General features: G+C 41.6%; 2 pseudogenes; both read right to left on the bottom strand.

Annotated features, from left to right (window-relative positions):
• Positions 1-9,115: 9,115 nt before the first annotated feature.
• LOC148024533 (aldehyde oxidase GLOX pseudogene) lies at positions 9,116-11,326 on the bottom strand (annotated as a pseudogene).
• Positions 11,327-16,267: 4,941 nt separating this feature from the next.
• Positions 16,268-16,627, bottom strand: LOC148024532 (autophagy-related protein 8C-like pseudogene; annotated as a pseudogene).
• Between the last annotated feature and the right edge of the window lie 5,941 nt (positions 16,628-22,568).

Raw genomic sequence — 22,568 nt, 5'->3', positions numbered from 1 at the left:
AAAGCAATATTTGGACGGGTGGCTACCATGGCATACATAAGACTGGCCACGGCTGATGCATAGAGAATCTTGGCCATCTCGGCCCTCTGCTCATCTGTCTGCAGAAAATCAGCATGGAAAACCTTCACATGAGAAGGTAATGGATAGCCAATCAGCTTAACATCCTGCATGCGGAAGCGCTCAAGGACTTTATGAATGTACTCCCTCTGTGACAGATAGAGTAGTCCCTAAGATCGATCGCACGTAATATGCATACCAAGCATATGAGAGACTTGTCGCATATCTTTCATCTCAAAGCTCTTCTTGAGCTGAGCCTTAAGAGCACCGAGCTTCTCATGAGCTGTCCCTGCTAAAAGCATGTTATCCACCTAGAGTAGCAAAATTAGTAAAGAATTGTCATGGTCTTTCTTTGTGTACAAGCACGGATCCATAACACTGCGGCTGTAGCCCTGTGATTGCATGAATTCATCAAACTTATGGTACGATTCCTTAGGTGTCTGCTTCAAGCCATATAGACTCTTCTTTAGCTTGCATACTAGGTGTTGCCTGCTAAGGTCTGCAAAGCCCTTAGGCTGCTCCATGTAAATCTCATCATGCAAGTCCCCATGTAGAAAAGATGTCTTGACATCCATCTGGTATAAGTCCATGTCAACCTGTGCAACCAAGGCTAAGACTAAGCATAGAGTGGTCATCTTGACCACAGGAGAAAAAACTTCATCAAATTCAATGCCATGATCCTACTTAAAACCCTTAGCAACCAATCGAGCCTTGTATGCTGGCTTGGGGTGTCCAGGGGTACTTTTCAGCTTGTACACCCACTTGCATGGCAAAGCCTTCTTACCCTAAGGCAAGGAAACCAAATCCCAAGTTTGATTCTTATGCAATGAGTCAAGCTAAGTCTGCATAGACCTCTCCCAAGAGTGACAATCACCCTTGCACATAGCCTCATTATAAGTGAGAGGCTCTCTTGTATTTGTAACCATTACATAATCCATAGAGGGTGCAAAAAGGTCAGGAGGTCGTCTATCTCTAGTAGAACGCCTCAACCCAGGCTCGACTACCTGACCGACATCCTGTTTGATATCAGCATATCTAGCATATAGGCCATGAGCATCAAGTGATGCTGCACGCTTTCTAGGTGGCCATGGAGCAGACTGAACGGGAGCAGGTGGTCCCTCCTGAAAGATAACCCTGTGTGCCTCAACCACTTTCTCAGGCTACATATGCATTTTGTCCTCATGAAAGATGACATCATGGCTGCAGATCACTTTCCATGCCTGTGGATCCCATAGAGACAGTAACCCATCTCTCCCGCATCTCCATAGCCAATGAAAATGCATTTGACACTTTTAGGATTCAGCTTATTGCATTTGTCCTTGGGCACATGGTAGAATGCCTCACATCCAAATACACACAAATGATCATAAGAGAGGGGATTGTCTGCCCATACCTCCTCTGCAACCTGAAAGTGAAAGCCACTGCTAGGCCACTAGTTAATGAGATGCACTACAGTAATAACTGCCTCAGCCCAAAAGTGCTGCAATAAGCCAACTTGGCTAAGCATGCTATGGACCCTTTCCTAAATACCCTGCTTATCAGAAAACTGATCAAAAGCATGTGATACATACTCATCCCCATTATCTTAGCTTACGCATTTGATCCTTTTCCCAAACTGGTTCTCTGCTAATGCAAGCTAATGTTGAAATGTGTCTAAGACATTGGATTTTCTCTTTATGGGATAAGCCCAAGCCTTACATGAGTAATCATCTATGAAAGTAACAAAGTAATTTGCCCCACCAAGTGACTAACAGGGCATGGGCCCACATACATATAAGTGCACAAGAGCTAAGGGCTCATCCATGTGTTTCTTACCAGATTTTTAATGCGTATTTCTAGTATGCCTGCCATACAAACAATGATCACAAGAATCAAAATGCAAAGAGTCAAAAGGCGGAAGATACTGCAAAGCACAGAGCATTTTCATTCCTTTAAGAGACATACGCCCCAAATGAGCATGCCAAAGGGATACATGGGAAATAGAACCCACAGACAAAACATGATCCAATGTATCTCCAGATACAAGTAAGGGATAGAGGCTGCTAGACTTGGCACCTCTTACAAGTACAAGCTTGCCATGAGTTATCTTCCATACAAAGTCTCCAAAAGATGCAAAATACCCTGCATCATCAAGCTGTCTACCTGACATAAGGCTGCAAGTCAACACAGGTACATGGTGTACATCATGCAAAATAAAAGAACTGCCAGAAGGAAACTGCAGCCTAATATCTCCAATGCCCACAATGTCAAGAGGCCTGTCATCACCAAGACGCACAGAATCAGACATGGTATGATAGGTATGAAACCAATCTTTGCAATGTGTCACATGAAAGGATGCACCCGAATCCAAGAGCCATCACTGTTCATACATAGAATGTATCTCAAAAGTCTATAAGGCATCGCATGAAGAAGCTGCAAGTATGTAATCATCATCTGAATCAGTGGCCTGCATGACAATAACCTCTTCTATATTCACACTAGACTTTGCAGGTACAATACTGCGCTCAGCAAACTTTTCCTGCACTTTTTCTTTTCCCTTTTTCTTGCGCTTATCATCGCACACTTTATGGCACTGCGGCCTAATATATCCTTCTTTTCCACAATAATGACAGGTAAGATCAAACTTCCATCCATGGGACTTATTGCAACCACGTGACTTGGACTTGGACTTCTGAGAGTCCTTGCCCTTATGATCATTATCATACCTGCCATGTCTGCCACCTCTAACCATCAATGCATGTGAAAAGAGGAAAGCATCATTGTTTCTCTTGTTGATTTTCTTAGTCAATAAATCACTCTCAACATCTTTGATTTTCATCCCATCAAGCTTCTTTGTGTATATGGCAGTACAGAAGATATCCCGTGATTCAGGCAAGGTGCCAAGCAGAAACAACGGGTGGTGCAAGTTGTCTTTCAACTCAATGCCATGTGACAATAGACTGTTCATGATAGCATGAAACTGACTGAAATGAGATGAAAGGGAGGTCTCCTCCTTCATGCCAAGGTCCATTAACTGCTTTAGCCAATACATCTGTGACACAGGACTCTGCTGTGCATAGAGCTCCTGAATCTTCTCCCATAAATCCCATGCATTCTGATTCTCATCTTCAACAACATTATGATGGATCTCTTTTGAGAGTGACAAAATAATGGTAGACTTGCATAGCTCATCAACTTCCATCCAAACATCATCATCCATATCCTCATGTTTAACACCTTTGAAATTTAAGGGTTTAATTTGCAACTTTTGCACCAAAACCTGCCATATTTTGGACTTCCAATACCCATAGTTGGTACCATCCAACTTGGCAATGTTAAAGAGAGCTGTATCTTTCAAATGACCAGCCATACTATCCCAAATCAAAGCAAAAAAGCAAAATTGTAGGTTGTTGTAATTAGCAGAAAATGCACTAAAACCACTACTAAAACTGGTTGAGAGGGTGGATTTCACCAAGAGAAGCACCTGTCCACCAAATATGACCAAGATAACATCAAATAGTAAGCATTATCCTCATAGAAGTGCTCCAAAACTATAGATTTCAGCTTGTTGTAATAAATGACAGCAGTATGTAAAATTGTCCCAAAATGAAGCAATCACTGATACATATGTCACTACAACGCCATGTAGCAAGATATATCCAATAGTGGGTTTCCAGGGGCAAGAAGGTACCAAGAACTATCAAACTAATCAACTGTCAGGCAAGAGATATCTCATAGATCTAGAAGTCATGCATGTAATGGGTCTTGTGGTAAGAGAAGAGACCAAGCACAAGCACAACTGATAGAGCAAGAAGATCAATACATAACCATCCAAGATGCATACAAAACTGATAAACCTGTGCCAGAATTAGGTGCATGTCCACTACAGACAAACTGCAGACATAAAGCTCTCAAGAGAGCAAATGCATATAACTGTCCCACAAGCTCAAGCTCATCAGTAAATAAGACTCTGTGTATATCTGAATATACAAAGAGGCTTCGACTGCAAGTGAAATCAGATGCAAAGAGAGCAAGTAACACTCTAATACATCAAATACATAGCATCAGGCATGCCAAATCCCAGTAGGGTACATCCGGAGCATAAATCCCAAGCTATCTTAGACCTGTAAAGCATAAGCCTGAGAGCATTCAAAGAGCATGTAACTAATAATCAAATGTAACACCAGCTGTAGATCCAAAATGCTCAAATATATGTGAAGATGAAGCTCCAAGTAACTGTCAAGCATGGGTAAACCAAGTGGCATCCATATCTAACCGAAGCATAAATGCAAGAGGCCTAAATGTCAAGCAATGAAAATAGGCATAAACCGGTCCAAAGCATGCCAACTGAAGTCAAATGGCAATGATGATGACTAATTCTGAGCCTAATCCAAGCTCAAAAGCATTCTAGAACCAAGAAAAAGCATTTGACAACCTCCAAATACATCGGTATGATCATTCAAACCTCCAATAAGCACCCCGTATCCATGAACCAATGAATACACCAAGTAAACGACCTTCAGTCCACTATATTACAACAAGCAATTTACTATTAAATGAAGCTCAAATGGTGCTCAAATCTACTCCAAATCAGTCCCAAAGCATAGATATAGCATCCCATAACATCCGAGCATCACCAGGCATCAATAGGCAACAAACGAGTAATGTAAGAAGCATCAAACAGTAAATGTCAAGTACTGCCCCGTTTTGACAATCCTGGGACTGTGTATACAGCAAAGGGCTAAAGGGGAAAGCACTCGAATCAATCACGAAGAGTCAAGCACTAATTGTGGGGAGTCAAGCAATTCTCGGTAAGGTTTCCAAAAGTGTCCGAGAAGCTAAGGAGGAGCAGGGAAATGCCGGGGAGTAGATCAGCCAAGCCCCCTAAAAATGCATCAAAAACTGCGCTAACTGTTCGTGGGGGATAGGGGGTCTTCAACAGCCCTTGAGGGTACTTGACAATGTCAAGGGGCTCCAATGCAGCCTGAGAAGAAGCCGATGAAGGTCTGGAAGCTCAGGGAGGAGGCACGAGATCAAAACATACCTGCAAATGAAGGTGCCATGGTTGCCATTGAAGCTCGGGTTGAAGCTCTTCAAATCTGGGTTGAAGAGAATGCCGGGCAAGCTCCAATGCCTTTGCTTTGATACCAGTTGAAAGAGAAGGGGAACCCAGGAGGAAGAAGCTTGGTGGTGAGAGCTATGGAAGATGGAGAGCAAGAGCCAAGAGATAAAGACTCAAAAATCGAAACTCCAACAACCACAATGTGTGGCCGGGCCTTCCTTTATTCAAACTTTCACTAAAAGAATAATGAATAACTGATTGTGATGGGTGGCCGCCACATGCAATGTGCAGTGGCAAGTACTGTCAGTATAGTAATACATGGGCGGCTAGGCGGATGCACGTTTACCCCCAACATGAATAATCTTTGACATTATGTGACCTTCCAAATGCTACAACTATTGATTTCATGAAGTGCATGTTCTTAGGGATGATTTGTGAGTCTTGACCTCATTGCTATGATTAATAGCTCGAGGCTTGAATCTTCTTTGACATTAATATGTGGAAGCTCAAGGGTTGAATCTTCTTTGATATTATGTCCAAATGCTACAACTATTGATTTCATGAAGTCAAGTGCATGTTCTTAGGGATGATTTGTGAGTGTAGTCATTGCTATGATCAAAAGCTTAAGGCTGAAGACTTCTTTGACATCATGTGGCCTTCCAAATGCTACATTTATTGAATGGTTTTCATGTTCTTAGGGATGATTTGTGAGTTTAGTCATTTCTATGATCAATAGCTTAAGGATTGAATCTTGTTTGACATTATGTAGCCTTCCAAATGCTACACATATTGAATGGTATTCTTGGAGCTTCAAGAAACTGTTGGACATTGATGAGCTACCACATGTGGGAAGTTGTTTTTTTATCACATGCTTCATAATTGTTGAATCTTCTTTGTGTTGTCTTCAAGGTACATCTAGTCTATGTGTGAGACTTGAGTATTCATGGTTCTAGCATCAATCCCTTGTTACTATAGCATTTATTCAATATCAAGAGGGGGTGCTAGAAATTTCCATGCCACTTTATAAAGTGTATTGTGGTTTTTCTCATTAGGGTCCTCATCTATGTTTTTATACTTTACCTTGTGTTGATACCAACTAACTGCATGATCTTTTGATATTGTAAGAACACATTATCTTCCTCAAGAGAAGAGCTTATTAACTAAGGAAGATAGTGGAGTATGTCTAAACCCAACTAAGCATGAACAATGCCCTTTCCAATAAATTTGTATTTGACCCATTGTGGAACCTCCTTTTTAGAGGATATTTGACCATGAGAAACATGAAAAACAATAGCCATAGCGTGAAATACTCAAGATTTGATGGGTGTCATGGTGAGAATTGATCATCACCTAAATTCTCTATTTGATTGAATGCTTTGGGCTTCAAAAAAGCATATATATATGTTGTTAATAAAAATCTTAAATTGGCCTATTAATTCTCAAAAGGATATCAAATTTAAGGAAACTTGAACAATTACAAGAAATTAGTAGGTACCTTTGTATTTAATTTTTTTGTGGTACTCCTTAACACATGTGCATTGAGAAACTAACCCATTTGCCTTGGGGTTTTGATATCTATTACATTTTCTACTATAAGATGTTTAACCTTAGCTATGCTTTATCATAGGTAAGATGGGCAATGTGTCCTTAAACTCTAATGTGCTTTGGGATAATCGGAGTAAGTGCCACAAACTTATGTATGTGAGAAAATGAAAAAACCCTAACCTTACCAGGATTGAGTGCCACATCATTCTCTATAAGTTTTATATGTCTCTTTGGAGGTTAGTTACATTAAAGTTTTCATAGAGGTACACGAGTATGTTGATGCTTATTTTAGGACATTAGTCTTATGGAAAAGAGGATCCTTTTCATCTCTTTTAGCAATGCAGATGGAGTAGAAACGTGTGGAAGAAGATGCACTAATGGCACATACAATAGGTTCATAATTTCCATATGTATTGAGCTAGGCCACAGGGTGCTCAATATTAAATTGTTAATCAATAGACTTATCTTCATAGAGATTGGTGCACCACCAAATAATCTTTATAGGAGTAAGTAGAAGAGTTTTCCTAAACTTTGTTAAAAGGGGTGAGAAGAAATGTCGTATTATTAAGTGACCACTTAATTAAAGCTAAATTTATTTGTGACCACTTTTCACAAATTATATCTTGGTATGACTATGTTCAATCTCCCATTAAGTATATATTATTGAAAAGATATTTGTAATTTCCCAATTTGAAATGTGGGGAATCGAATTCCCTAGTTGTGTAGCCTACAATTCCCTACTATCATGCCAGGTGGGAAATGTGATTCCCTAGTTACATTACCTATAAATCACTAGTTTTTGGGGAATAAAATTCCTTGGATATATATAAGGGAATCATATGTGCATGCCTAGGATTCCCTACCATGAGATGTGGGGAATGTAATTTCCTAGCTATATATAGGGAATCCATACATACATACCTAGGAAAAATTAGAGAATTTCTTACATTTCTTAAGTTTTCCTATGTAGGAATTAATCAAAAGCTCCTTGTGTTTGTCTCCCATTTTATAGCACCATTTTAGGGGGCCAGTATGAAACTATGTCTTATGGCAACTAAGGGGTTGATGTTCTACTTCCCTTTGTTTCTCACTCTCATTAAGCCAAGTATGGTTTTTACGCACTTTAAGTCATGTTGGATCACACAATAGTGGCCTTCTTAGCTTGATGTTAGTATGGTGTTCGCAACTGTAGTTGAGTTATTTGAAACCTAGTGAGGAAATTTTACTCGTGTATATCATAGTATAGTTCTCACATAAATATATAAGCTTATACTAGTGTAGTAAATATTTTCTCTTTCAAATTGCTATTTTTTATATTCATATTGTGCAAAGTTGTAATGTATAATGTTATAGAAATCGTAAGACCTCTTTTGTGTAGCTTTTCATCATAATTATACATTTGTTACCCAATACTAGTACTGTTTGAAAGTTGTGAGAAAATGATATACAATATAATACACACTTTAATACTTTTTTGATAATATAAAAGTTCACTTATGCAAAAATATGTCGATAGGATCTTTTTGGAAGATATCATGTTTATGGAAGTTTTGTAAGTGGTCAAATATAACAATCGATAGATATTGTACGTATTATCAAATACATGTAAGAATATCTTTTCAAAAAAATTAAGCATCTAAGCCTATACACATCGTGTCTACTACATCCCATTGGAGCTCACTTTTAAATAAAACAATAAATCTATATTGATTGTTAATATTTTTACAAAAAGAATAATGTCTTTAAATGTTTGCAACTTTATTATGGGACTTTGCATTCAAATATCCACATGGAGGAAGAATAGGGAGGCAAGTTGATTGACATTGGGCTATGCATGTAAAACACACACTTATGTCAATATGTCTAATTCAATCTTCGAGTTTTATATTCAAGAAACTTTCTTATTTTATCCAAGCATAGCCTTGATTACATAGACAACGTTGTTGTGTATTTGGGCGGGGAACTTAGAGCCCAGTCATGCATGGGGGGAGTTGGGATAGTGAGGACCCCACTATTTCTCAATCACACCTAGTGCGAAATATAGGGGGAGTAGAGTTTTCTTAACCTGTGCTTCCCACTACAAAACTATCCGAAAAGGCTTGTGCCAACTCAAGGCAATCTGTGTTAACGCGTCTTGTTTGTCCATGGAGGATGTGGAGGGCACAACATCTAATCAGAGGAGACTATTTGACAACTTATTAATAACTGTTTTTGTCATTTCTACAAAAAGTTAATTTCGAGTAAGGAGGTGTGACCATAGTGAAACCTTCCCCATACAAGGATGCCAATACCCCTATTGGCACTATGGTGCGATGTGGCTCTTAAGTTCTTCCTGCATTCTTAACACATAGGCTCGATAAATAAGCTAGAGCTATGGTGTTTAAACTAGATACTTTTCTCATATTTTTAAAAGGGAAAGATAAAGCCTCTACTATCCACCATCCTTAGCACAAGGTCAAAATATTCGGAATATGAACAAGAAAAGAATTCATAGAAGGATTACATGGAGTTGAATGCAAAAACAAAGGTTGTGTGTAAATCTAGGTTGTGCAAGGTACGTACAGTAAATTACAAGTTGCATGTTAGCAGGAGAGGAGTATCGATGTTGATTTATTTGTACAGAATGGGTCTATTGTTTCAGCTACTTTGGTATGGATAGCTGTATTAGAAAATTAACGGGCCACGACCCGTACCCAGACGGCCTGCCCGGCAATGCCCGCCTGCACAGGGAACAACATGTAGTAGGAGGGTGGCGCGACGTTGCCATTAGGAGGCGCAGTGACGACCACGGTGTAGGTGTAAGGGGCGGCGCCAGAGACAAGAGTGCGGGACTGGACGCGGAGGCGAAGCAGGCGCTGGCCTTGCGAGAATGAGTGGGTGCTGAAGGGAGAGGACAGCAGATTCATCTCCAGGACGCCTTTGGCAGGGGTGGCGACCCGGAACGTGACGCTGAAGCGCTGGCCGAAGGTGACGGTGGCAGGAGAGGACGTGATAGCGGGTCGCTTGTTGTTGTAGCGGGCGGCCATGTAAAGGGGAGTCCAGGCCTCGACGCGGAGCTCGGTAGGGAAGGCTCCCGTGAAGGTGTAGAACTGGTGTGTGTTGCTGCCGGCCAGAAGGACGCGGCCGTCGGGAAGGACGTTGGCGGTGGAGTGGTACATGCGCGGGATGGTCGTGGGCGCCTGTACGCTGAAGCGGTTACCGGCGGCAAGGGCTGGCTTGTAGATGACCGGGCTAAGGGCCGGATTGGAGGCGTAGCCCCAGCCCTGGGAGCCGTTCTCGGCGCCGTTGATGATAAGCACGTCGCCCGTCGGGAGGAGCAGCATGTCGCCCATGCAGCGCCGAATGGGCATGCTCTCCTTGGCCCAGGCGGGGGCAGTCGCGAAGGGCTGCAGGCGCCCACAGCTCTCAAGGCATGGCAGCTGGGCTCCCGGGTTGTTGAAGGCACCCTCCTGCGCGCCTCCACACACCATTACCTCGGACGCCGCCGCCGAGAAGCCATCAGCGTAGCTGAGAGGCAGCAGCACCGAGCTCCCGGCCGATGGGTAGTTGCGGGGCCCGTCGCCGATCGCTGGGTATGTCTGCAGGACGGTGTTGGCTTTGTAATCCATCCGCACCGAGTATTGGTTGGCGAACACGTACAATGAGCCGTCCGGCAGCAGGTGCACGAAAGGGTATAGGATGTCGCTGCCGCTGTTCTGCAAGAAGGGGAAGTAATAGGACCCTTCTCCTGCTGCCCGCGGGATGAACTCATAAGAAAACACGCCGCGTCCTCCCACGGTGATCACCCTCCCGTCCGGCAGAAGTACGCTGCTAGAGTACCAGCGCGGGTCCTGCAGGGTCGCCGATGGGTCCTCCACCCAATCGCAGGTGCCCTGCGCCACGCACGGCACCAGCCGGCGGATCTTGAACAGCCCGTCGAAGTCGCCCCCGAGCTGTAACATCGTTCCGTCTGCGAGGAACTGGCCCGACGAGCACCACGTGTCCGTGAACACCGTCAGCGGGCGCACGGACGTGCTGGCGTCGTCCGCCCCAGGATTCAGCATGACGGAATGTGCCGTGCAGTCGTGCTTGAGGGTGAGGTCGGCCGGGTTGTCGCGGCACTTGCCGTCCGGCAAGGCGATTTGGGAAGGCCCGATGTCCGTGCGATCCAGCAGGATGACCGGCCCGAGGTGCGTCACGGCCGTGTGCATGGAGCTGATGCCCGCGTTGGTCTTGATCACGGTGAACGTCCCCTGGGCAGCGGCCGCCTCGGAGTACAGTAACAGTACCAGTACTATGCAGGCGGTTGCTAACAGCAGCAGGTCACGAACATTACTGTGCCTAGGCCTAGCGCTGCAGCGCCAACCATTAGCAAATAGTAGATGCTGTCGGCCATCAAGACCTAAACCCGGCTGGAGTCGCGGGACCGTAATCTTATCAAGATTCATGTGGCTAGCGTGCAGACTACTAGCCGCGACGTTATTAGTCATGATAGGGCTAGCTAGCTGTACTATTAAAGGACGCGATCAATCAAGGCTCAAAGCCTCAAGCAGCGGCAAAGCAACAAGCTGGAATGTTCCCCTAAAGCTAGGTACGCTATCCAGCACGCTGACGAGCACACTTTAGTCTGCTCGATCACCTGGGAATCATAAACATAGCAGTTTTAATTTAGGAATGCGAGTAAACGTTGTCGAAGACGGAAGCAGCTCATGAGCTCCAAGGGCCAACTGCCGCGACAGGATTATATACGATCGCAAGACATGTAAAAGAATGCATTCCTTTGACCCCCCCGACCCCTAGGATTGCCAATTTGCCAATGATCAGCCCTTCTCCAGCCGCCCTTGCCAGCTCACGAGTAGATGATGAGGCGCATGAGGTTTGGGCCTTGCACGTAACCGACGTCCATCTCCGGTCCTTTGTGCGTCTCTGTCGCACCACGATCGTCTTCTAATCCTAATCCATTAGCCCATCAAACAACCACCACCCGTCAATATCACCTCACGTTCTCTGTCGGAAGTTGTTTTATATGACATCCTTCGCAAATATTACTGCGTGTGCGGCAAGGATTGCACCCGCAATATTGTGCCTCGTATTGACTTTAGGAGGTTCCGGCTAGGAAACTGCAGTGGCGACTCGAGAGACACGCGAGGACGTCAGGAAACAGCTGATCGACGGCGTCTCATCAAGACAACCTCACGTTCTATGTCGGGAGATCGCTTTCTATATGGTCGTGAATGGTCAATCCTGCCATTTGCTCCGAGAACATTATACGGCTACCTTTTGCCTTGTTTTGACTTTAGGTGTCATGCCTCATCGTACATTCTCTATTCTAGATTAACGATCGGATCCACGGTCTCGTGTCCTAATTAATATACTTTTCGTTGACATTCCAAGGTGCTTCCTTCAAGGCAAGCTGGTATTATATAACTTTCTAAAGGATCTACAAGTTGAGAAACGCTTAAAAGGACGTCCTAAAATTATTATTGCTTCTTACCTAGTGATCCAAAGCAAGATGTCCAAAATACTTAAAGAGAGGACAATGAGCGAGGCTTGAAATTCACTTGAATATTGCTTATCATGGCATCTCACCTTGCACAAGCATGCTTATAAAAGTAAGTAAACTAAAGAGGAGTAGAGAAGCAATGAGGTCCTAGTAAGCTAGGATGAAGGGGCTTTGCATAATATATCTAGCTTATCTTGTCTAAAAGGCTTTCTTTTAGAACATAGTTTGTGAAAAGGAATGTTAGAGGAAACCCTAATTAGGGAGTCTATATGCTTAGACCTCGAGCAACAACAATTCCTATTTGAAAAAGTTGAGTGCTTCACATTGATTGTCAACTAAAGACTCAACCATGGATGCACATATTTTACCATCCCACCCAAAACTCAAATCCTTTTGCGTAACATCCCTAAATGAAGCATAGTCTTTATGCTTGAGTTTAGGGCTATCACACCATATGAATCGAGTCTACACAAAACTATTTTTAGGCAAATCCTATGAGGGGCAAGCTCTCCCAGAATCTACCCACCTAGCAAATTTAACTACAAATCCTTCATATTCTTCACCAACTTATCAATGGCATCCTCTTTTCCTAAAATAGGAGTAAATACTAAGCAATGTGGCTTAGGCAAAAGCTCATGCCATAAAGGAGTAGCTATGAAAGTAGAAACAAAAGAGGTCATATGAGCAATAAATCCATTTTGCAACTTGGTTTTCCACATATCTCTCTCTTAATCAACATAGACATAGCAACTTGCCAATCTATTTTAAGACACATCGTCTTAGTTTTGTCTTCAAGAAGTTTCTCTAATTCCACCTACGATGGTGGATGTACATCCTAGTCCTTTGTTTCAACACTTTACATCAACAAGGCTCATAAGCTATCAAGTTGGAGCTTATGCATTTAGTTTGCAAAATTGAATCCATCTTACAACAATACATAGAACATCCCCATTTCCTTGAAGTTACATCACAAGAGTCTCGATCCATAGCCTGGTACTTTTCTTCACTATCAATTTCATCAAGATAACAATTCTTGATTGAAAGTCTCAATAGCAAGAGAAGCACCATAAGAACTTTGCAGTTGGATCGTCTTCATGTCAATACTGCATATACAATTAAGTTAGCTCCTACAATCAAATCAGCATACTAAATGCTTTCTTTCCCATACATCCAAATCTAGTTCTTCAATTGGATCATCAATATCTTTTGCAATGGCATGAAACTATTCAGTGAATTGATCAACATCTTCATGATCATCTTCTTTAATACACTTTGTCTACAGTAGTCAATGCAAATTTTGGAATGACAATACATCATCCAGGGTATTTCTCTAACTACTCCATGTCTTCCTAATTATCTACAATCTTTTGTATCAACAACGTAATTTACAATAGCTCACAAACATAATCTTGATCAATATTATCACCATTAACAACATTGCAATCAACATCATTACTAACCAAATCAACTTGTGAATTGCTTGCAATGTTCGATGCAAGTTTCACGAAATTGTCTTCTTCACAATCAATCCAAGGAGTTCATCTATAATAAATCATCAATATAATGTGCATTCAAAAGATATCAAGAAATACCCTTTCTCTACATGCCATAAGGCCTTAATTGTTGGAGCTATATATTGCTCACCCTATCTAGACTAGGCCTCGCCTATATATATGTAGATTGTAATCAATATGATATAGTCTTTGTGGGAGTATATATGGTGTGACTCTTCTCTTCCTCTCGCATCTCTACATATCTTCTCTCTCTACATCTCAACATGGTATCAGTGCTATCGCGATCGACTACAACCAATTCCATGAAGAAGATAATCAAGAAGTATATCTTCAATTCTTGATTTATGTTCTTTTCATGCTTAAATTTAATGTATTGTGTATGTTATGAGCATCTTACACCTTCGTTGGACACCCTAAAATTTCCTATTTTGAAAATTCTTAAGGAAAAACATTTCTCAAGAAAACCACTTTTTGTGATGCGTTAGGACTCACAAGCTTTCTTCCTATTAAATCTCTGCTCAATTTGGAGTTTTGTGTCAAAAGTTATGTCAATTCAGGTAAACTTGACTTGAAATAGGAAAAGAAATAGGATAATAGCTTTTCGTGCAGACTTTTATGACATAGGTTTTTCCACAATTACTCACTCTTGCGTTTTTGCATTTCTACCAAAATTAGTCAGATGATCATCTATTCTTGGCCAAAAAGTAAAACAATAATGTTTTGAGCATTGTTCATATTTCTCGTCTATGTTGGACCGATTTCTTCTCTCACATATTTTGTCTATTTTGGGTTGCTTTATTCTTACCCATGTTTTGTCTATCTTGGGTCTCTTTCTTTTGAAGTATGCTTTTTGACCTAAACATATTTCCTTAAAACATAGCTTTTGTATATGATTTGTTGTGTTGCACTTTCATCTCATCGTTTCGTATATGGTGTGTAGATTATGGATCTCATTTTATACATATCTCTCAACCAGCTATGTAAAATTCTATAGTCATCAACGGATTTCCTTCTGGACAATGTTCAATTCCTCACTTTCAAGGATAATGATTCCTTGGGTGGAAAGTAAAGATGCTGTTAATTCTTGAAGGTGATGACTTACATGATATTGTTCTTGGTAATTATGAATGTTTGCCTCAACCAATTGATCAGGCTCATGATAATACCCTTGTATGTAATCTTTCAACTTCAAAACCTATATGGAAGCATTTGATAGAAAAATTTTGAGGAAAAAACTATTACAGAAATAATTTATCTTCATAGTCAGCTCACTAAGTTACAATACCGGATCAGAATTACTATGACAATACATATCAAATCATTTAAGAACATTATAATAAGCTTGCTACTGCTCTTGTTGGTGATGTTGGTCCATGAAAGAAAGTAGTAACACAGCTTCTTGATATTGTAAAGGATCATGCTTATGATAATATTGTAACTATATTATCTAACAAAGATGGGATTGATTTTGTTAAAGCTTGCATATCTTTGATTGAATATTCATAACGCCATAAATGATGATATGCAAATCAAGAAACAATTATGATCTCACAAGAGGACACACAATCAAAACAACTCAACCAAGCTTTACTTGCTGGAAGGCATCTCTTTCCATGCTCTACATGTAGGAGCCGTCGTGGTCGTAACGTCTCTCATCTCAAGTTTCCTAATAGACATTATTCTTATTGCAATAGAAATAGTCACACTACAGATGATTGCGGGGTAAAACAATATGATGAAGAACATGGTATTACAAAGAAATAACCATGTTTATCTAGAGATTATTCTCCTTGTGACTACTGCAAAAAGAGTGATCATCCAACCCATCTATGTTTCAAGAGGCATTTTGATCTAGATAATCATAGAGCATATGTTGCTACACATGACAATATTACTGAAGAAGCAAATTGTGTGAGTTATTCTAAATCTTTGGAAAGGATACTTCATGTTTGTGATGGATCTCTTTTTATTATTGATTCTGGTGCTATGGGAAATATGACATATCAGTCCCAATGGTTATATAATAATCATTCTATTCATGTCAAGAAATTGGTTTATCTTGCTAATGATAAAACCTGCCAAGTCAAAGGTATAGGTGATTTATATATGAGTACTCTTTCTTCAACAACAATTCTACGTGGACACTACAAGGGAATGGGGGTATAGGGACGATCGTTTTCGACACAAATTAGCGATGTTGCTATTTGTGTCAATATTTGCATCACAAATGTAACACAAATAGCAATGCCAATAGCGACGCTGTCGAAGGGTTTTGAAAGCAATGTCGCAACTTCAGAAGTCCTTCATAAATTTCAGAATAGAAGATCTATCAAATAAGTAAGCAAGATTGGAAAATGGTGCCAAGTCTCTGTTTAATTTCTGTTAATAACAAAATAAGGGTTCAAGATAAAGAAATCGGTTCATTCAGTTCATCCTGCCCGAATCCAAGAAAGAAAATAGAAAATCCATTAACTCTTTTTCTTTCATCGTTGTTCTAGCCTTTACAATCTTCCCTTGATAAGTTTTGAACTTAAGGGTGATGATAAGAATTCAAGAATATGTTGTTATGTTATGACTCCAATGTCCTGCGAACACCCTCATCATTGTACGCTCTTCATATGTATGGTTTTAGAATAAACCAATGGTGTTATCTCCACTGTTTGTAACATAAAGAAAGCCATCCTCATCTTTATGCACCTCATAGATAGCCAACATAATTGCAGCAGTAGACGGAAGAACATTGTCTACAAAGATGAAGATTGCTTTCTCTGCATTAAATTTTATCCTCTTCCGAATAACATAGACAAATTGACCAACAGCAAGGTCAACTGGTACAAGGTACTTCTTCTTATCTATGTCTAGAATGTCACTTCTTTCAGCTTTTTCAACTATTACAGGAATCCTGTCGGAATACTTCTCACGAATCCTAGAGGCTTCAGCTTTCCTCTTCTCTAGATCATGTTCCTCTTTAAAAGAGCTCTAGGTCATTTCACTCGGCCACTTCTTTGCACAGATAACATCTGAGGACGACATAATTTTCTTGCACTAATAACCTGTTGAGAGTACTGAGCAAGTATGATTCCAATGAATTGGGGGGTATTACACATCCTATAGGCAGTCCCTCAGGAATCCGCATTGCACGCATTCTTGTGGAGATGTTCAGACTGAGTCTGCCAGTTGTTTGGTGGTTTGAGGTTGCTGATGACGACACAATGGCAAAAAGAGAAGGTGTGAATCCAGCGATCACTAGAACCTAGACGGAAACCTCCATCGCCTGTTTAATGTTTCTGAAAGAAGTCGAACAGGACGAAAGTTCCTTCCGCTTAATCTACATTTTCCTCTTCTCAGCTTCTGAGCCTGTTCTTTGTTGATGTGTTTTATCACAACTTGCTCCGTCGAAGCAGAAATTCAGCTTTATGACCCATGACCTGAGTATCACTTCATCCTCTTCCAGGTGCACTGTTGGAGAAAGTGAAGTTTCAATCACAGAAGTTGTAATTCTGAACTAAGGAACTTATTTCGTCATGGTTGTTTATCACGATGTTTCGTTCCTCCCCTTCGATCCCTGCTCTTCGCCTTCAGTCCAAGCCCACAACTCAGCAGTTGCAGAGAAAACCAATTTCGCAGTTGCAGAGCTCCTCGGTTACTCGTCTTCTTGTCCGTCCTTCTCTTCCCTCATCATCCCCTGTTTTCTTCGTCCTGAACTCCTCTTCTTCCCTCGTCCAGTGCAGAGTACCATCCTCCTTTCTTCCCCTGTTTCAATCCTCCAATCCTCTCCCTTTTGCATACGACTTTTCACTCAGTCCGCGCTTAGAGCTTTTTTTCAGAATTCTTCCATCGTTGTTTTTTTTCCTTCCACGATTGCCCATTTTTCCCTCCTTTCCGATTCAAAAAGCTCCCTTTTTAAAAATAGCCATTTGCTTTTCTTCCTTTTTTAGACCCTCTGAATCCTGCAATAAGACTGTGCTTGGCAGCTGGATGATGTCGAACATTCACCACTGTCCTGTAAAGAGATATCGCAACCGCATCATTCAGAACGGATTCACCAAAAACAAGGGCATAAAGATTCACATCAGTCCCGAGTTCTTGAAAAATGGCAAGAACTGTTACTGGATCTGTGGCAGTGGTCCTACACTACCACATGCTTTCAAGCAAAGAACATAAGTTACAGCATCTGCAGACACACCCCCTTGTTGCATAAGCTTGAAACATGTGAGCACTTCCTCACCAAAACCATGTTCGGAGTAGCCTGTAATGAGGCAAGAGACTGCATCACGAATGGGTAAGTTGTTGAAAACATGATGCGCTTCCGCAAGGGAGCCAAATTTCCCGTACATATCCACAAGAGAGTTGCCCACCAAGGGGCTACAAGCGCCACATTTACCATAGATACTAATAAGTGTGCTATTAACAAAAGCTTCTGAAGTGAAGCCCTTCATGTGAGCATCAATACTCATACGCAGAGAATAAATGTAATCACAACAACTAAATATGTACAAAGTACCAAATCCCATGCACAACTTTTGGGTGGTTTACACACCTCGAATGCGCAGCAATACGACATCCACCCCCTCTAATCCTGCGCATCCTCCGGATGGGCCAACTACCCATGATCATTATCATCAAGATCCACAAACAAATCAATCTCTTCGTTATGCATTTCCGGTAGATCAACAAGATTATCAGCCATATCATCTGTCTCTTCCATTGGAGTTTCTTGTCGTTGCTCTTCTCTTGAAAATTCTTCCAATGCATAATCCTCATCATCTCTTTTCTTGATTCTTTTTCCAGCAATAGGCACTCTAAGCACTGTCCCATCCAATTCAGTCAGCTCATATGTTGCATTATCAAAGACATGTCTGACTATGTACGGCCCAAACCATCTTTTCAACATCTTCCGAAGTGCAGTATGCTGATTTTCAAGGTTGCTATCAAAGACCAATACCCAATCTCCTTCTTCTATTGCTCTAGGCCGCAAGCGATGCCTGCTATCAAACCTGTCCTTGTTCCTTAGTCTAGCAACTTTCAACCTGTCAATAGCTAGCTGAATATTCTCAGGTCTCCTTTCCAACTGTCGAATCCGAAGAGCTAAGAGCTCTTCTCTCGTCAAATCCTCCTGCCAAGGTAAAACTGACCAAGTCAAAGCACAAGTCTCAATCGGCATAACAGGTTTCTGACCATACATCAACTCTGCAGGCATATATCCTGTGGTAACACTATGAGTCGTACGATCAGCCCATAAAGCAAATGGTAGAAGTCTTGGCCATTCTCCAATCCGTCCTCTGCATGCTTTGGCTAATGCTTTTACTATCGGCGGATGCCCTCTTTCACTCTTTCCATTTCCCTCTGGATTATATGCTGTAGTTAGAGCCAACTTGATTCCTAGCTGAGAGAAAAACTCCCTAGCTTCATCTGCATCCAATTCACCAGGATCCGCAGTGATCTTACCCACACAACCATACCTGCAGAAAATTTCCTCCAATAAGAACTTACACACTGCACTAGTGGTCTTCGTTCTCAAAGATCTGCCCTCAACATGATTCGTAAGATCCTCTCTAGCCAAAACAATGTATCTGATCTGCCATAGACCCATAGGCATGGTAACCAAATCAACTACCCACTTATAATGAATGCATAGCAGATAGGTCGGATGAAGCTCATCTCTATGACGCACTACTGAATACATCTGGCAGTCTCTGCAAGTCTTAACAAAGTGAGAAACATCTCTATACATACCTTTCCACCAATATTTCTCCTTGATTTTCTCATAAGTAGCCCACACTCCTCTATGACCAGCCCAAGGACTCTCATGAAACTCCCTCATCACCTGTAACTGTCTCTCTCTATTGCAGACAACCCGCAAAGGTAATCCACCTCTTTTCTTCGAATGCTTCCAAAGAAATCCATCCTTGAGAAAATAACCAGAAAATAACCATAGGCTTTCCTTCTGATCTTCTTGAACTCTTCATCTGTCCATTCATCTCTTTTTCTTAGTGTACTAAGGTACCTGCCAATCTGCAACCAATCTCCAACATAGAGCTCTTCTATGAAAGCCACAATATCATAGACATGACAAACATGATCAACCAAAGTGGCTGAAATTTCTGCATCATCCTCTTCTGCAAGTAGTGTCTCCTCATCATCATATCTGGCTCTAGACAACATATCTGCCACTGGATTATCCTTCCCTGCTATGTGTCTAAATTCCGGATTTAATGACTTGATGTATGCAATCCATCTCAACATGGCTATATCCGGAGTAGAGCAACTCGTGATCATACCAATCAATGGCAAGCAATCTGTCTCTACCACAACTGAAGCTCCAATAAAGTACTCCTTGTCACATTTGAGAGCCGTGACAATCCCCAATAACTCCCTCTTGATTTGCGGATATCTCCTCTGTCTCTCGTTTAGGACTTTCGCCCCAAACCGAATAGCATACCTATTTCCATCTGCATCATCTTGACCCACAGCCCAACCTATGCCAATTGGACTAGTGTCAACTGTCAATACAATATGCCTATCACAGTTATAATCCGCTTTCCTGAGAGTAGGAGCATTCTGCAATAACTTCTTCAATTTCCGCATGGCTTTAGTGTGGCTCTCATCCCAATAGAATTTCTGCCCCTTTCGAAGCAACTGATACAAACAATCTGCAATGTGTGCAAAATGAGGTATCCAAATCATATAAAACACACAAGCACCAATGAATCTCCGTACCTCTGAAGTAGTAGAACAATACTCTGCAATCTTGCCTATAGCATTCACCTTATCAGGTGAGGGTTTCCTGCCATAATATCCACATATATGCCCAACAATAACAACCTCATTCACTCCAAAAACAGATTTTTGCCCTGAAAGTGTCAAGTTCACTTCTTCTAACCTGGCCAAAATCTTCTCACATGTTGAAATATGATCAGCCACAAAGTATCTGCATCCCTGTTCATTTAGGCTCTCATTCTTCTCTTCTTCTGCACACCCCTTAATGGGCACATCATCCAAGAAAGGCATAGTAAGCTGAGACGAAGGACCTTATGCATGGCATTCATCATATGCGCAAGAGAATTAGTGGCACCTTGAGGCAAGGTACACATCCTGACAAGCCCAATAGGAGTTCTCATGGTGGTTATGTCCCTGCTTTCCAAAGCCAGTTGAAACTGATCATATCCTGAATACAAATCACCCAAAGAATAGATGGCACGTCCAGCAAATGCTTCTGCAAACTCATCCACAACTGGACCTATACCAACATTCCTGATAGTAACTCTGTTCACTGGCTGCATGTCCTGAATAAATCGAAGAGTACCATTCTTCTTCGGAACTGTAAACCACCTGTTTGAGTATGGTGCAAATGAAGGCTCAAGGATTCCCATCCTGATTTTCTCATTCAATAAATCAATCAGCTTTGGCAAGTGTGCTTTAGGCACTGGAATAGGTCGGAGATTCCATGGAATATGAGGAATAGTAAAAATGACCATAGGAGCAACAATATCAGGATTCACACAACCAATCTCATGTGGGAAAAAAGCAAATCCCCTTCCATGACGCTCAAGCATATCCTGAAAGCATTGCTTCTCTATGGGTAACAAGAAATCACCATTTCCAATTTTCAATTCAGCAAGAGTCTCTGCTGAAAATTTATGACCAATATGCTTCGGATTCCTCAAAATTTGCTGTTTAGCAGCCCTCTCTATTTGCTGATCACTGTCAGGTGGAAGCGGTACAGCAACCGGCTTCACCTTCTTATCCACAGTTTTGTATTTCGTGTCAACCCTGGCTTCATTATGCTCTTCTGCATTACATAAACCTTACTGTAAATCAGCAATTCTGCACTCCAATGACTGCATATTCTCAACCCTCTGCTCTATGGACTGCATAGAAACAGCCCCAAACTCTGAATGCTGAAATATTTCAGCAGTAAACTTTGTTGGCTGAAAATTTTCAGCCCTCTGTCTCTCTGAAAGCTGATCATAACCGGCTGGAAACTCTGTTTGCTGAATTTCTTCAGCACTCAACACTCTTTGCTGAGTTACCTCAGCCTCTAACTCAATCTGTGACATAAAATCTGCAATTTCATAAAACATGTCCAAGGACTGCACTAATACATTACCATGACAATTCAGCATATCAGTTTTCAGCATATCTCCCATCTCTGTCATCGTATCTGCACAAATCACACTGTCATACATACCATCTATATGCTCATCATCCTCCAAAATTCCTGCATTTTTCAAATTTTTCTCCTTCCTGCATATATACTGCCTGGCAGCTCTAGACAACCTAGAAGTCTTTTGATAGCTCATCGAACTGTTTGCTGAAATCCCAACATAACCGGAGGAGAAAACACTGCTGCCAGGAGGCGAGAACTCCAATCTCCTCTCCTCTGTACCACCGTCGTCTCGCGAAATGGCGGTACCTAATGAAAACCCAAATCCCTCACAGTGGGTAAGGGTGCATCTCTGAGAGTATCCCTGTTTCTAACATGGTTCACACATACAGTCATAAACTGAACTGCTCTCATACCATCTTTACTGCGAATCCGTGCATAAGCAGATCCATCATCCATGACCTTTGTTTCCATGCACATCTCTGTAATGAATGGCTGACCAAGAATTATGGGATAAGAGCATGAATCCTGCACAAAGAAATGAAAATCCTCCTCTACATCACCAATAGAAACCCTGACACTAGGGCAAGCAGCGTATAAATCACCTGCAGTGTTATTGGCGGCTCTCATACGCCACCCATGCTCTACATCCATAGGCCATCTGTAACTCTCATAAACTCCACGAACTATGAGATTAATCTCTGAACCATGATCAACCAATGCAACATAAGGCACCTGTTTTTCTCCAACCTTTACCATCATCTCTGTAGTTGCCCTAGCCCAATGGCTCCGCGAAAAGTGACTACGCGGTATCAAAACATG

The sequence above is a fragment of the Lygodium microphyllum genome, chromosome 15, assembly GCF_053477565.2.
Source record: "Lygodium microphyllum isolate KBCC chromosome 15, Lygodium_microphyllum_v1.1.10, whole genome shotgun sequence".
Lineage (NCBI taxonomy): Eukaryota > Viridiplantae > Streptophyta > Polypodiopsida > Schizaeales > Lygodiaceae > Lygodium > Lygodium microphyllum.
The sequence above is the reverse complement of the archived record's forward strand: the minus strand, read 5'-3'. Positions and strand labels throughout refer to the sequence as shown.